A 16,126-nucleotide genomic window follows, 5' to 3' on the forward strand; every position below is an offset into this window, starting at 1 on the left:
AGATGGAAAACTGAAATTTTGATCTTCTGTCAAAACTTGTTCTCTTTTATCCTTTACCATCTCACGTACTGGCAACGCCATCCTTTTACTTGCTCAGGAAAGCATAACTTTAGATTCATCCTTAAGCCTTTATCTCAGAATTTAAATCCAATCCATCAATAAGTCCTGTAGGCCCTTCCTTCAAAACATAAATTCTAAATATTTTCACCAATCATCCCTTCTGAGTGATCCCTTTATAGTCAGGACCCTGGCCAATTCAACTCATACATTTATACAATAAAATCCACAATTCTGAATATTTCAGAGGTCATGGAGAAAAAAATGTATAATTTGAAAATATTTAGAATTTAGAATAAAATTGAAACAGCTCCAAATTTTTATTTTTCTTATATAGGTACATTTCATATATTAAACTTATCAATAGCTATACAGTCCTCTGGAAAAGACTATCACTGTTAGACGTTTTCCCCCAACATTCTACAGTCAGCAGTATTGCCTCCCTACCTTTTGTTGTTATTGCCTAGAGTTTGGCCTGGTTTGTTATGGATACGCTTTACATCATATCTTAAAAAATGATATAAATCATGACACACCATTATTTTTCTCCTTCTAAAAAATTTTTTTTTTAAAAAGTGCTGCCAATTAATCTACAACAGTACCTTTGATAATCCTTCAATGTTCCTCTTACATTTGAAATTTCATTCAACATTTTCAGGGAACTGACAATTTCTCAGGCTTCAGTTGCACGTTTATCTTGTAACAGTCAATACCTCTGCATGCATCTCAGTAACAAAAAGTAATACAATGCCATAAAAAAGTCTTAATATAAATAATAAAAAAAGTGATACAGTTTCTACTAGCGAGTAACTTCCTTTCTTATGTTCTGTAAGGCTCTTTTTTGCTGCTTTGAAACAAGAAAGTATGAGATTGTTGTCAGCCTTCCAATGACAAATATTTGCTTTAACAATATCCAATTTGTAACTTAGCGCTGTATTTCTGCATCTTTCTGAGTAGAACTTTTCCAGTTGACTTAAAATCATGTTAGTCCTTCTAGAAGACATTTCAAACAATTTTACTCCGCACATGTAGCATCAACAATGCGCATAGCTAAACTGATATGATGATAGCATGAATCGCAACATTCAAGCTGAACATAAGCCAGCAGTGACAACTCCATCATGGCTGCTTGCTGGCTAAAAACAATTATGAGACTCACTTAAATTTCAGAAATTTTTTTTTTTTTTTTTGGTGAGGAAGATTAGCCCTGAGCTAATATCTGTTGCCAGTCCTCCTCTTTTTGCTGAGGAAAATTGGCCCTGGGCTAACATCTGTGCCCATCTTCCTCTACTTTATATATGGGATGCCTGCCACAGCACAACTTGATAAGCGGTATGTAGGTCCACGCCTGTGATCCAAACCTGTGAACCCCTGGCCACTGAAGCCGAATGCGCGAACTTAACCACTAGGCCACAAGGCTGGCCCCATACATTTTAGAATATGAAAATGATATATGAAAAGCATTTTAATCTTAGACTCCATGAAATATGATACTTTTTCTTCTTCATTTCTTTCTTTCTTACTTTTTACAGACAACAATAAATTTTACTGTTATTTGATAACCATTAATTCCCAAATCTTTTCTAGCACTCATAATTTTTATCTTGTCGTTAGAGTCATTCACCTAATAATGCTTTTAATTTTGGTCTCTATGTGGCAAAATATCTGTGTTATTGTATGCATGAAGAACATGTTTATTGTTCCCCCATATTTAAATGATAGATTTTTTTGAGTATATAATTCTGGATGTTTAAATTTCACTGCAAGTTATCTAGGTTTGGGTTTTTTTTTTTTAATACTGTTTGGCATTCTGAGTAGGGTGACCATATAGTTTATTATATTCTTTGAGTAAACATTTCCACAGATTTTAAAGAAATTGCAACCAAAGTATAGAGAACTCATGTACAAAAAATAGTTCAATGTCATTTTAAGAAATTTAGGTTGATTTACAGAGCTGATTTTTAAAGCATCAAATGATTTTCACATACTAGTGATAATAGCAGCAAAGACAGAAATCATATACTATTTTGTTAATGTATGTTTGTGTATTCATCATGAAAGTTTTACAGTTATTCTAAATGTACATATGTAAAATATACGTAAATTTCTACAATTATAACTTCTATTTGGATTGGTACAAGTTTGAAGATTGTTTGGCTACAATTATAAATTATATGTGTACCATAGCTAATTCTAAAACGTTTTTGCTCAAAATGTTTCTTAATTAGGTATGAGCTTTCTCTGTACCATAATATTTTGCTCCACCAAAACTTGTGTCTAAGTCATCAACACAAAAAGCAATCACCTTATCTTCAGCGCAGGGCCTTTTAACCTTCATTTATAATCGTATAAACAATAATGTCAGATGATTCATATTCAACAGATTGAAATTTCAAACTTTCCTTTGACTTAGTATACTGAATGAAAAATTAAACCATCATTAGAATTAACTTAGCTAATTTTTTAATTGAAGCAACTGCTGACGGTGCTGTAATTGCCAAGTTCCCATTCTGCTAAGAGAACCAACTTCCAGGACACCCTTGTTTGTTGGCATCTTACTAATAACTCATCCCTTGGGAATTCTCCTTTATACTCTTTAATCAAAGCAGCATTGGAGATAATCTGTGCTTACGATTTAAATTGTGGTCTATGGGCCCTTGGGATGTGGGTGGGAGAGGCAAGAGGAGAGGGTACCCCAGCAGTCTATTAGTCTGCCCAGTTCCTCCCTAGTCGTGATGGAGGGCATCCTTGCCTTAAGTTGATTCTAGTAGGGATTCATGACATATTTTACCATTAAATATGTTATTGGCTATTGGCTATATCTTTAACATTTTAAGGAAATGTTTCTCTTCCTGGCCCCCCTCTTCATATGGACATTGAATTTCATCAAAATTTCATCAGATTTGATATGATGCAGTATTCTTTCTCGGATCTTGGTATAGATAGCTTGTAAAAAATGGCTGCAATTATTCCTCTTCCTGTGTGGACCCCTCTTTCAATGTAACTGTGTAGAGCACAAGGAAGAAAGTCTGGCCCAGCCTAGAGCCAGGCAGTCCCCACACGTGCAGGAAAGCCCCCAGGGTCAGGGGTGCTGCCTCCCCTACTGACCACGGGCCCTTGGACACCTGGGCAGCAATAAATGTGTATTATCTGAAACTTCTAAGTTTTGGAGTGGCTTCCTACACAGTAAAAGCTAAATAATTACAGAATAATTGACCATATATTGCTATAGGTACATGTACATACATGGGTAGATGTCTGTTGCACAGAAAATTATCTAAAAATATTCACAGGGCATTGATGTCAACAGTTACCCCAGGATAACATGTGGATGTTTTAAATTTGTATATAGTCAAGTCTCTTAGTATCTTCAGACGTGATTTGTTTTTTAATGTAATGCTCATTTCTTTCTGACACCAGCGTTATATAAATAACTCTAGCTTCTTTAACCCTTAACTGTGATAAATTATATTAACAGAGTAACCAATGTCAAAACATATGTGCAGTCTCTGAATAACTGTATTTGTTGTTATTCTTTGAATATAATGCTGGGTAATATTTGATGTTTTATTATTTAAGATTTAGGGTCTTGACATTACAGAACACTGGTCTGGGATTTTCTTATTTTATCCTATCTTTACCCCATTTTGGATTTTAGTGTTCTTTAAAAGGGAACTGGGTAATGTTACAGCTTCTATTTCATGTCTGCTTACTCATTCTTCCTTAGGGCATTTATATTTCCCTTTTTGTTGTTGCTTGTTTGTTTTTAAATGATTACCCTAGATTTATTTTACTCAATTTTGCAAACGAGTAGTACTTATATTTCCCTATATTTTTTACTCTATTTTTCTTTTATGAGAGTCTGCTTTTAAATGTATTATTTCTTCCCTTCTACTTTGCTTAGGCTATTCCTAACTGTTCTCAGATTTGTGAGGATGTGTTGCAATTTTGAGTTCAGAGAGAAGGTATGAGTGGGAAGACCTGGGATTTGGGACAGAACGAGCACCTTCAAGTCTTCATGAACATATGAAGGTGAATGACTCAGGGAGTGGTGATCAGAATCTCCGTGATCTAAGCAGATGTGCTGTGTGAGAGTAAAATTCTGGATTGTTATTAACACCAAGAACAGTCATAACGCATTAATACAATGGTCAATGTATACTCATCAAACAAATATGTGTCAAGGACCTAATATGTTTTAGTCTTTGTGATAGCACCAATGAAAAAAATCCAAGATAAGTAAGAAATAGTCTGATCCCTCAAGAAATATATATTTTAATAAGGAAATTACAAATTACATTGTCACGAATTTTTCCATGAATTTGTATTTACTTATACACATATAAAACGTAACATGGAATGTGTATAAAGCACATTCTAATAGGAGTTTGCATCTGCATTACATAGAGTCCCAGCAGTCTGCCTCTATTCAAATATTGAAAACTCACCGTCTGGCACTGGTATTTGGGAATGCTCTGTGAACTTGTGATCCCTAAAATTATACTACTTGGGAGTTGATGGTGTGAGTAGTAATCATAAAAGATTTGTGTATGCATCTTGTCTTGGGGATCCCCTCAGCAAAGGAGGGTGTTCCCATGCCTTTAAAGAGGGAAGATGCAGAGGCAGGATGTAAGGCTTCAAATTAGCAAACTGTGCCTGGAGGATCAGAGTCAGGGTGGGATGAGTGTTCTGAGCAGGATTAGAAGGTGATTCACAACCAAGGCAACGATCTCTGCTCATGCTGTGGATTTTAGGCTGGGTTTCACCATATGATCAACGGGGGCATCGTGCCTGGTGCAGGTCCTGACCCCACTGGGCCTGGTCCCTGGATCCACCTGGGTTCCATCCATGCACCACACGAGTTACTCCGAGTTTGCTCCTCTGCAGCTCCTTGTGCCCACTTCCTACCAGCAGAAGCTGCATTGCCAGCTTCTCGGTGTGAAGTGTGACTGCACGTCTCCACAGAATATCAGCAGGGCTTGAACCTGGCAAATACAAAATTGGAAGGGCCCACCGCTGCCTTCCCAGTAAGGAAAGGAAAGAAGAGCCATTACGTAACTTCAGAATAGGGCTCATAGGGAGAAGGAGCTAATATGTACTGCTCCGAGTTCTGCACCAGGTGTTTTGTATATATAACAATCTACTTTCCACAGGTGAATAAACTGCCCCTCAGAGAGGCCAAGTGACACGTCAGCTAGCTGCTGACGGAACACTGATTTGAACTAAAGTCTTTCTACCTCGTAATCTTCCTGATACCTTATTTCACTCTGCCAGGAATCAGGAAGAATTTACTTCATTATGAGATTGCTTCCAGAATGAGCTGGTGTGGTTCAGCCAGGCTCCAGGGACCTAGAGACACATGCACCGAGAAGATTCTTTGTGAACCATTGCAAATTTTCCAAATGGCTCCCTAAGTCTAAAGAGGCCATCGCTAAACTACTACCTAAGCAAATTTTTTTTGTGTTCACTGGCAGATTTTTAAAGATTTGAACCCAATATATAAAGCAGCTTATTACCAGGTTCCAAAGGAAAAGAAAAATGAATTTACTGGTGTTTTTAATAGTCTGTGAAACTCAATGTACCCTGTACCTCCAGATTCCTCCTAAGCAGAGTCCGTCAGGGGGCTTTATACTTAATTTCCCATGCCTCTGTCACGTGAGCCTATTAACCCGGCTGGGGTGCATTGCCTCAGGAATCTACACTGGGGTCAAAGAGGAGTAGTGATGGGTCAGCTTAAGGGGCAGTTGAAGGAGTAGTTTGGCACAAGAAGGCCAGTGAGTGTGCTCTGACCATGGATAGTAAACAGCATGCCTCATCAGGTCTCTCTCTTGAGGAATTTTGGTTGTAAATAAGAGAGAGAGAGACAGACAGAGGGGCAGGGAGAGAGAAAGGAAGAAAACCAGTAGAGATTAGGGCAGGGTCAGACAAAAATAGAGCTATGAATATGGTAAAATTATCAGAGAAATATAGGTACATTCCTCTAATAGTAAACTAAAATGAATGACCAGGCCAATAAAACTACTGTTAAATTTTTAGAATTTAGTATAACGCCAGCTACTGTTTGCTGAGTTCTTTCTGTGTGCCTGGCATGGTGCTGTGCTTTAGCCTACGTTATCAATTCTATTAGTCGTTAGTTTTGCTGAGTATCCTTGGAGCTGCTCTTGTACCTGAAAGGTGATGAACTACATTTCCATTGATAGAAGACCTGCCCTTGACATTATTGAGACAGATCCCTGTGCTTGCCGACTTCCTAGGGCATCCTTATAAGTCTCCATCATCTGAAGCAGAGAAGCATATTTCCACTCCTAAAACCTGAAATCTCCTAGCATACTGAAACTGAAAGAAAAGTAAGCCAAAACGTATGATGTCAAATTGGTGATTATCGCTGTTCCCTCCATGAGTAATGAATCAGTTAAATCCTTCACTGTCTCAAGAAATCACCATCTGTTCTTTACTCTTTAATTGATGTAAGAGACGTTTCAAGAAATCTCCAATGGGAAACAATTCTAGTGTTCACAAAAACTGGTTGGCAGACTAGTGGGTCAGCCAAGCAGATGGTACCAGGGCGATTCAGCATCCTGGGCAGCTGCCGTCCTAGCTGGGCAAGGTGGCCATTCCATCCAGCACAAGAATCACAAATCTGCCAGCACCACTCAAGCTCCCAACGTTTTTGCATCAAATGGTTTACTCTGGAGACAGGATTTGGGAGATAGGAAATAAATGTAGCAGAAGGCACAATATATCCTTCAACTTCAGCAGTACACAGAGAACACAGGCAAGGGTGGAAAAAGATTTTTGGTAAAACAAAATAAAATTTCATCAACTAGCCAAGAATTCCAGATGACAAGTTTACACCTCTTTTTAGGCATTTGGTTAAAATCAAAAGTTCAGAGACTTGGTTGCCATGTGTAGGAACATTTCATTTTCTCAAGAAATTTTAGTCCTCCAGGGCAAGATTGATGTCATATTTACTTCATCTCGTTTCTTGGCTTCATGGAATAAGTGAAGGACATTTCCTGACTGCCTATTGGTCATTACTCAGGAATTTCAAAAAGCCTATCCAGAAAGCACTGTGATATCTTCAGCAATTCTTAGAACGGTTTTGACTTCAGGCAAAACTGTGAAGTGAATAAAGCTGGGTTTGAAGCTGTTTAAAGTCCCTGTTCTGCCGCCTCATGACTAATGTGTGTGTGACTCTTGGCATGTGGACATCGTGGTTATTGTGTGGCACTGCTGTGAGCCCTTCCTCCCTCTCTCCCTGCCTCCGTGAACACTTCTGAGTGTCTACTGCATGCCGGGCATTGTTCTAGGCTCTGGGGCAAAAACCAGATCTGCCCTTCCTCTTGGATAGCTTGCATTCTAGTGTGAGGACACACAGCAAATAACTGATCTCACAATGAATGGATGATTCCAACCAGAAAGGTTCTCTGAAAGAAACTATCCTTTCATAGCATAGAACGTTGGGAATGTCCTCTGGCAACAGAGAAGTGGTGGCGGAATGAGAAGGTGGAAGGTCAGGGAAGGTATACCTGAGGAAATGAGAGAGTTACACTTGAGCTGAAATAACGTAAGAAAAATAGAAGAAAAATTAGACAAAGCTTTGCAGAAAACTTCATTCAAAGGAAAGGCAATGACATTTACAGAGGTCGCCTGAGAAAGGAGGATGGTGCAGAAAGGTCCTGAAGTGTGCACAGCAACAGAAATATAAACTCCTCCTTTCCTGCTTTATTCCTCTTCAGAACATGTGGCACTATTAACATATTATATATATTATTTAGTTATGTGTTTTACTATCAGTCTCCTCTCACCTGCTCTAACTAAGATCTATGAGGAAATGGATTCCATTGCTTTACACATCTCTACACCCAGTTCCTGGAACATCTCCTGACATATAGTGGGTGCTTGACAAATATTTCTTGACTGACTGACTGACTGACTGACTGACTGAGTGAATAGTACAGGGCAGGCTGGGAAGACCCAGGGCCCCAAAGAGGCAGGGTCTTGTCGGCTGCGTTGTGGACTTGATATATTTAGAATGGTGGGATGCTGCTGAAGGATTCTAAGTCGAAGGATAGGGGATAGTCATCACTACACTCATGTATCCAGTATATTTACTCAGCACTTTTTCTAATGCGGGTATCTTACTATGCAGGTTAGCATTACAAAGGCAAATAGTGCTTTTTGCACTCCTGGGTTTTTGAAGTAACTGGCATAGTGACAAGTCTGAAAAGGTAAAGTTATCTAAGTAGGGATAAGGTTGAAATCACGTGTGGAGAAGATACGGAACTTTTAGACAATAAGCCCGACAGGAATGAGAAAAAGTTAATGCACTTAAGACGCTATCTAAGCCTTGACTGTAGCAGTAATTAAAGAGCCTGAAGACAATATTGGTAGGCAAAAAGACTGCTCATTTCAAAGGAAGTGGTTTGGGAATTCGAAGTTGGAGATTGCAGACAATGGAGTCCTTATGAACCTGTGCTACATCCCCTCAGAGCAGGCAGGCCTAGGCGCACACCAGCTATGTTCAAGTATTAGTGTGTACAGCATTTTTACATACTTGTGTCATGTATTCTATCATGTGTTGCTGGCCAGAAGGAAGGAAAAGAATGCAGTGTTTACTAGGCAACTACTACAAGCCAGGAACTCTATGTACCTTAGCTCATTTAATCGTCACAGCAGTGTGAGAGTAGTGTGCTAGATGATCTTCGTTTCCAGATGGAAAGACACAGCCCAGCAATGTTCCCGAGGTCTTGTCTAGTAAGTGACTGGACTGAAATGAACATGCATAAGTATTAGATGGTAAAGCCCATGCATTTCCTGCTATTCCTAGTGCTAGAAGGAGGAGGAAGGGTAGAGGGAAGAAGAGGAAGATGAGAAAGAAGAAGAGAAAAGAAGAAAGAGAAAAAGAAGAAGAAGCAAGAGAAGGAGGACGAGAAGCAGAGGGAGGGGAGGAAGAGGAGGAAGACAGGCAGCAGTGGGGACACATGAGTGAGGCTGGAAAATCCTGCCGTTAGCTTGAAAGAACCTCCACCTTAAGCAGGATTAAAAATAAAGGTAAGAAACAGCAAAGCAGTAAATTTGTTTCAGGCTGTCTGCCCAATACACGGAAATACAGAATCTCATAACATAACATGTCTGTTCTGGGAAATAAAAACAAAACAAAACAAAACAAAAAATTATTTGAGCAGCAAGAAGAGATGACCACAGAGGAAACCTTCGAGGTCACAACTCTCCTGAGTGGAGGTGGCTGCCCGCTGAGTGAGGCCGAAGGGGCGTGTGCCATCCCGCCTCTGCCTGTGAGCTCAGTACTGGCACTGCAGCCCCAACACCACACATTTAGGGTCAAGTGTGACTACCTTCCAGGATGCGTTAGGGAGGAGGACGCTGGATAGTATGCTAGTATCCTGAAGCAAGCTTGATACTGGCTTGATACAAGGTTGAAATAAGGGAAGCCATATTGTAGAAAAGAAGCCATATTGTAACTTTGATGACCTCTGATTAACTGACATGCTCTGTGGATTTTATGGCCCCTCCCAGTTGCAATAAGTCAATAAATTTATTCTTTTGAGTTCCTTAGGTATGTGATGACCCCCGGGCAGAGATTCTATGCTGATAGCCATCATCAATGACAACTGAAAGATCAGGGTAGAGGGCGTTGCTCTGGTCTCTGAGGCATATCCAGTAAAACCAAAGACTATCAGGAGCTAAGAACAGATGTCTGCCCCCACCTGGAGACCAGATGGATGCCTCCACCTTGAGACTAGATATCTGCCTCCACCCTGAGACCAGCTGCCTCCCTCACCCAGAGACCAACCCCCTATATAACTGGCCTGTAGTCTTTGTTCTTTAAGACGGTTCTTTTGGACATGAGTTGGCCATCTTCCCTCTTGTTAGCAGGCTGTAATAAAGTCCTTTCTCTCCTACTTCTTTGCCTCTTGACTACTGGCATGTCTTGCCTCAGGCAGACGACTCCCCCCTCGCAAAGTAACAAGCTGAGAATACACATGTTCTATGCAGTGTGGGTGATGGTTTTAGGCAGCTCTCAAACATGCAAACATTTTTTTTTCTGAGCAAAAGCAGAAAGGGCCATAAGAATCCCTCTTGCCATGGTGTTAGGGCCCATAGATGGGGACATAGACCCTGGCAGCGATGATGACCTGCTGTGTAGAAATGAAACACTTACATTTCCTTAATCTCCAGATCTCAGGAGTGATTTGGGAAAGCATTAGCTGAGTGCTATAGAAAGGGCATATTTTATAGTTTGGGTTTCCAGATTTAGCAAATAAACAATACAGTTAAATTTGAAATCCAGGTAAACATCTAATAACTTTTAAATAGTGAATTATTTTTCATTTTTTTAATCTGAAATTCAAGTTTAAATGGATGTCTTAGTCAGTTTGGGCTGGTATAACAAAATACCATAGGCTGGGTGGCTTAAACAACAGTAATTTATTTCTCATGTTCTGGAAGCTGGAAGATCTGAGATCAGAGTGCCAATCAATGGTCAGGTTCTTGTAAGTGCTCTCTTCCTGGTTCCCAGACATTCTTGCTGTGTCCTCACAGGGCCAGGAGCAGAGGGAAAACCAGTAAGCTCTCTCTTGTCTCTTCTTACAAAGGCACTAATCCTATCATGACTTCTGCACCCTCATGACCTGATTACCTCTCAAAGGCCCCATCTTCAAATACCATCGCACTGGACATTAGGGTTTCAATATATGAATTTTGGGAGGACACAGTCAGTCCATAGCCCCAGGCATCCTGATTTTATCTGGCAACCCTATTTCTAGTTCATCTGAATTTTGGGCACCTGGAGTCAGACTGAGAAAACTCACATGGATAGTCTGGAGTGTGGAATGGCAGGGGCTATAGCTGATGGAAGATGGGACGGTATCCCCCCATTTGGTGCCAGTGAGAGGCAAGGCCCTGGATGGTAGCTTTAAGGGAAGAGATTAAGGAGAGGAGTGGAGTGCATGTTGAGTGTGACAGAAGGAGGGACTGGAGGCGGCATCCAGGCCCTCACTGGTAAGCTGGCACAGCAAAGCTTGACTCATGAAGACTGAGAGGGCAGGCAGAGAAAAAGAAAGAGGTCTACATATGGTCAGGGCATTTGAGAGACAGAACCTGGGAAGTGCCCAAAGGGAAATGGACATAGAGGATGGGAGATTTTTAAAAATAACCTGTCATTTAGCTTGAGGTGGCCTTGAAGATCACTGAGTCATTTTCAACAAGGTCCAAATATGATTATCGTAGGGAAATTTCCCTCTGATACCCCAGACTCAGAGTTTCTACAATCTCCAAGTGAAGCGGGATTGAAGTTAACAGTAGAGTTCCCCTGTACATCAGTTATTCATTGTTGAAGGAGAAGCTAACTAGAATACATTGCATCCGTGTCATCCTCTTACTTTTGACTCAGGTATTAGACCGATGCCTGGTTTGTCATTATAGAGTTTCCAAGTAAAATGAAATCTTCTGGTATTGCCAAGGAAAGGCACATACTTCACCTGCAACTCATAGGGCCATTGATGCCAAAGTTATTTTGCCAAATTGGCCAAGCAGGTAGGGGGTTTTCTTTACTGACTGTGCCCAGAGTGTGTTCCCCTCTGCTGTGTCTTTTGCGTATCTCTCCTACTTCTCTACTTGTTCAGTGAGGCCCAGGCAGAGTGACTTTTATTTGGTTTATGCTTAATAGCCAGATGACCCATGACATGTGTGTGGGAGAAAAGATTTGGGACTTTAAGTTATCTTTAACTGCAGGATTTTTTTAAAGCAAAATTTATACTTGGATGGCAAGGACTCATTTACTGTTTAGGGGATTATGATAGGGGGCAAAACCAGAATAAATATTGTGACTCAAAGCAATTATGGGGCTAACATCTTGCCTGTTGTAAGCAAAAATTGTTTTTCTTCTACTGATGCTGGTATTACTCTAATTCGATCTCTACCTGATAACTACAGTCTGACAAACCACTGGAGAACAACTTTTAGGGAATTCACAGACAAAATCTGCTAGGAGGTGTGCAGATGCATCCCCACAGCAGCAGACGTGTCAGTCAGAGACAATCAAATAAGAAAGTGTCTAAAGGTGTTGAAAAAAGACAAAAACTGTCTTTACAGTGTTTTGTCCTTACTAAAGAGTGTCTGATTTAAATGAAAAAAAATTTTTTAACTTGAAAATGAGTTCTACAAGAAATAAAGATGTATGTAAGGTAGGATCCAAACAAATGTGTGGTAATAGCAAAGATGCCACCTTACACACTATGGTTCAACATTTAACAGTGTAGCACACTTCACAATTAATAAGACAAATTTAAAATGTTATCTATTTCCATTTACTTCCAAAGTAAAGTAAGAGGGTAGCAGAAGAGAATCAGACCTGGAATCAGAATCTGAAGCTTTGGTTCTAAGATGCCCCTCCCAGCATAACAGGTGATGTTAATTGAGTGCTTGCCATGTGGCCACATAGCTCCCATGTGTTACACATGGCTTCAGAAATCTGCTCCCTCTCACAGTCCCATGGGTTAGGCACTACCACGTTCCTCATTTCAGAGGTAAGGAAACTGATGCTCGGAGAGAGGGAGTCACTCTCCCAAGATCACATTGCTGGTAAATAATGGAAATAGAAAGCTCTGTCTTCCTTTCTGGACCCCAGTTCCTTTATCTATATAATTTAAATAAGAGTAATAAAAATAATAATAATAGACAAGTTGCATAGTAATTTAAAGGTTTCACTTTACTCAACAGAATTAACTCTTTCCATTTCAAAACCCACTTGAGAGGTAGGTATTATCCCTTTACTATGAGGAAATTGAAACTAAGTCACAAGGTCACAAGGTCAATGACATAGCTCAAAATCAAGTGCAAGAGACTCAGAGAGAGAGATATACATGGAATACAGACAAAGAAGAAACTGTGCTCAGAGACCACCAGAGCAGCACCACCTTTCACACTACACAGGGTTCTGTGAGGCTCAAAAAGAAATGAAAAGGAAACACCAAGGGGAGTTGCTAACTTGCCCTCATTACCTTTCTTCATGTTCATCCACCAGTAATTTATATAATGGGATACAGTCACGCGCCACATAACAATGTTTTTGTCAGTGACAGACCACATATATAATGGTGGCCCCATAAGATTAGAATCATATAGCCTAGGTGTGTAGTAGGCTATACCATCTAGGTTTGTGTAAGTACACTCTATGATGTTTGCGCAATGGCAAAATTGCCTAATGACACATTTCTCAGAATGTATCTTCATCATTAAGTGGTGCATGACTATATTTCCAAAATGTACAGAACATTATTGGAACTCTTCATCATATTGAGTGACTATGCAGATTTTCTTATATTTCTATATAATAATTTTAACATATGTCATTTGTGTTTTTGTATGGAATTATGGGAGTTCAAACCACCAGGAACATACTTGCAGTCAAACAGAGTTGGGTTTCTTAAGTTGCTGTAACAAGGGAGATGGGACAAGAGGAGCCACGGAGCCTCTCCTTAGGAAGGCGTAGGAAGGAGATTTCTATAGGATTTGAGCTTGTGCTAGGTGATTCTGAAATAAGGGAAGTGAAGATCAGCTCTGAATTGGATACATTCATGAAGCAATTTTGCAGCTGTAATGTGGCCTTGGAAGAAACATTATTTTGTGTTGGCTCTGCCATTGGCCTTGTCTGTGTCTGCTGCAGTCTGATTTATCAACAAGGCTGATTATTTCCTTCTCAATTCTAAATGATTTTTATTTTTTCGGGTAAGAAGATCGTTACTCAAGTTACCATGTTGTTCATGAGTCCACCTTTTAGATATATACTTCACTGTTCAGTTGCATATATAACAACACTAATTCTATATTTGGACATGAAGAAAATTTTAATCAATATAACTAAATAGAAATTTTAGAGCCATATTCAATGATCCAAATGTAATAAAGCTAAGAATGAGTATAATAATTTAAATAAACTTTGATTGCTATGATTTTTCAGCAGATATAAGTAAAATTTTGGAAAAGAGAATTAAAACAAAAATTATAATGTATTTAGAAAATAAAAAGACTACATGTCAAATGTAAGATATGACAAGAGATTCTCACATATTGAGGTATATGGGGTAACTATTCAGGTTCAAAACTGATTCAGCTTGAAACTAAAAAGCCTGACTTATGGCCTGTCAATCATACATTGTACACCTGCTTAACCATTAAAGAATGCACTCTCTTAAGATAAGGATGCACACTTTCCACCTGCACCCTATTGGTAATGCTGGTATTAGTCCCTTTCCTGACATCAGGGTCATGTTGACCTGCTAATTTGCAACTGACTACCTCTTTGAAATTTTGATGAAAATATATCCTGGGTGTGTTTCACGTATGTTCTTTGTTCTAAAAAGATATAAGACTGTACTGAAAACCATGGTTCTCCGGAACACTTTCTAAGGCCTTCAGGGGTTATAATCCTCTCTCTGGCTCAAGTAAAACTCACCTTATTTCTCTTATCTGTATAATGGTTATTGATCATTCTGTGTTAACAGACACGTGGGATAAATTTTCCTCAGTGGATAATCCATATCTATAAATAAATGATTTATGATTAAACACAAAATATAAAATTAAATAGATTAAGAATTTGATGCAAAGCTCTTATAAAATATAAATAAATAGTTTTATGAAAACTAGAAGGAAGGGATCAATAAAGGTAATGGCAGAACATGATGAGTTAGCAAACAGACATTGGGTAAAAAACTAAAAATATCCAAGAGCAAGTTCTTTGGAAAAACTAACAAAATAAAAAAGTCACTGCAAACATAATTGAGAGAAAAGATTACACAAACCTTTAACATTAAAAAAAATCAGTTAACTAATAATAAAAGAGTATGTTCTTAATATCATAGAGAATATACAAATATCTCATAACATGGAGGAAAAATTTAGATCCACAGAACTACCTGGTATTCGAGATGTTATTCTGGGAATTTCATTTGAATTTTATAGTCCAAGTCTATATTTAGAAATTGAGATGTTTATTATTTATATGATTTTATTCTATACGTACACATATATACATTTCTATAATATATATTATATATTTACACAGGTTGTTTTAAATAAGAATTAAATTGTAAGCTTTATAACTCACTCATAATATGAAAAGATGTTCATTGGGTGTAAAAGCAGGATGAAAGGTTTACAATGTAATTCCTATTTAAAACAACATATATGTGCATATACATAAATGTCTGTTAATATATGTAATAACAAGACAATAATAATGGGTACTCATGCAGAATTGTATATATTTTTACACAGCATGTAAACTAGAGACCTCTGAAGATGATTGTATTAAAACCCTTAGCCTCAGTTTCAAGGTGTGATTTTCTCAATGGCGATAGCAAGAAGTGGACTGGATCAAAGATGAGGTTGGTTTAACATACTCACAATTTGCTTTAGTGGCAAACCATTCTTCCTTAAGATGTACAACTGGCATTTTCTCAATTCTTTTTAATATACATATGGCTTCAAAGCAGCCCCTCACCCCACCTTTAACTAGCTTCTCCTATATAAAAATTCTATTTCTGTGTTTTGGTTCTTTTTGTTGTTTGTTTTATTTCAGTGTATTACAAACATGACCAACACATTGCCCATCAATGAGAACCAAGGTAAAAACATGCACTTAATTAAATTATGAGCAAATGAAATACTGATAATTTTCTCTCATAGAGGTGTGCGTTTTTCCTTCTGCCTCCACTATATTCATTTTGCAGAGAGTATTTCCTTGTCCTCTCCCATGACATTCTGCAACCACAGCCACACCTGCAACTACAGCAATATAATCCAACCACCTTGGCTAAAATTGATGGGTCCAGTCATGGGGATCTGACCCAAGCTAAGTCAATCACTTCTAGCTGATGATTTAGATTTACAGCTTGCTTATAGAGGCTTGTTCGTCATTCCCAGGGGGTTAAACTGAGAATGTATTTTGGTGCAGCCAAGAGACATCTTTTACTTAAAGTTCAAAGAGAAACTCACAGAATTAGGAGCTTAGAGAAGCTGAGGGGCTGTTATGGGACCAGGTTCA

The sequence above is a fragment of the Ceratotherium simum genome, chromosome 6 (assembly GCF_057802395.1).
Source record: "Ceratotherium simum simum isolate JZ-2026a chromosome 6, ASM5780239v1, whole genome shotgun sequence".
NCBI classification, from domain to species: domain Eukaryota; kingdom Metazoa; phylum Chordata; class Mammalia; order Perissodactyla; family Rhinocerotidae; genus Ceratotherium; species Ceratotherium simum.